Genomic DNA, 1,728 nt, shown 5'->3' on the forward strand with positions numbered 1-1,728 from the left:
GCGCCCTGACTCCACAGGCAAGAAGAAGCTGCGCCTGCGCACTAAGAGGGAGAAACGTTCCGAGCATGCGCGGTGGGCGATTAAAACAGTCTCGCGCCCTGACTCGACAGGCAAGAAGCAGCCGCGCCTGCGCACTGAGAGGGAGTAGCGTTCCGAGCATGCGCGGTGGGCGATTAAACCAGTCTGACACCCTGACTCGACAGGCAAGAAGAAGCCGCGCCTGCGCACTGAGAGGGAGGAACGCTCCGAGCATGCGCAGTTCGGCAATCCAACCAGTCTCGCGCCCTGACTCGACAGGCAATAAGAAGCCGCGCCTGCGCACTGAGAGGGAGGAACGTTCCGAGCATGCGTAGTGGGCAATCCAACCAGTCTCGCGCCCTGACTCGACAGGCAAGAAGAAGCCGCGCCTGCGCACTGAGAGGTGGTAACGTTCTGAGCATGCGCGGTGGGCAAAGATAACACTTCAGCTAGAAGTAGCCGCGCCTGCGCACTGAGAGGGAGGAACGTTCCGAGCATGCGCAGTGGGCAATCCAACCAGTCTCGCGCCCTGACTCGACAGGCAAGAAGAAGCCGCGCCTGCGCACTGAGAGGGAGGAACGTCCTGAGCATGCGCGGTGGGCAAATATGACACCAGCTAGAAGCAGCCGCGCCTGCGCATTGAGAGTTGGTAACGTTCTGAGCATGCGCGGTTTGCAAACAAAACAGACCAGCTAGAAGCAGCCGTGCACAAATAAGACAATCTCGCTCTGGTTCTTTTGAACTTCAACTCCCAGAAGCCTCGGCTCCCTTACCCAATGACCAGGAATTCTGGGAAATAAAGTCCAAAACTCTTAAAGGTCCAGTTTGAAATCCTCATGCTCTGCAAAAGCCAGGTTTATGCCATATTGGTTTAGTAGAAGCTTATTTACATAATGTAATATAATATATTGTATATACATATAATTTTTATAATATTATAATGTAATGCAATATAAAAATAATATATTATATATTTATATTACATGTAATATTTCTAATAATAATGGTATAATACAATATAGTAGTATTTAATACTGATATTGTACTATGTTAATAATTTAATATTTTGTATGTATATATATATATATATATATATATATATCTTGTCAGCTGCTTTGAGTCCCCTTCAGGGTGAGAAAGGTGGCCTATAAATGTTGTAAATAAATAAAATAAATAGATATAATTATATATTTATATTACATGTAATATTACTAATAATAATGTTGTAATACTATATAGTAATATTTAATACAGATATTGGACTATACTAATAATTTAACCCCTTCATATAAATGTCATAAATAAAATAAATAGATATAATTATATATTTATATTACATGTATTATTACTAATAATAATGGTATAATACAATATAGTAATATTTAATACAGATATTGTACTATGCTAATAATTTATTTAACCCCGTCATATAAATGTCGTAAATAGATAAAATAAATATTTATATATTCATTATTATTATTATCTTGTATTTATGATTTCTGAAAAGACACAAAAATAACTAAGCAGCTATTTATTTAAGAAAACACTTCCAAGACAGAAAGGGAAAATAAAAAAAGGTTACAGGTCCAAGAAAGAGCAATAGATCTATTATTATACAAGAATGGCAAAATATATTATTTGAATTACAGATATTTTTTTTCCCACTGCAGGGTAGAAAATAAGGAACCGTGGCTACTATAGCCCAGAGAT

This window comes from Anolis sagrei, chromosome 12 (assembly GCF_037176765.1).
Source record: "Anolis sagrei isolate rAnoSag1 chromosome 12, rAnoSag1.mat, whole genome shotgun sequence".
NCBI classification, from domain to species: domain Eukaryota; kingdom Metazoa; phylum Chordata; class Lepidosauria; order Squamata; family Dactyloidae; genus Anolis; species Anolis sagrei.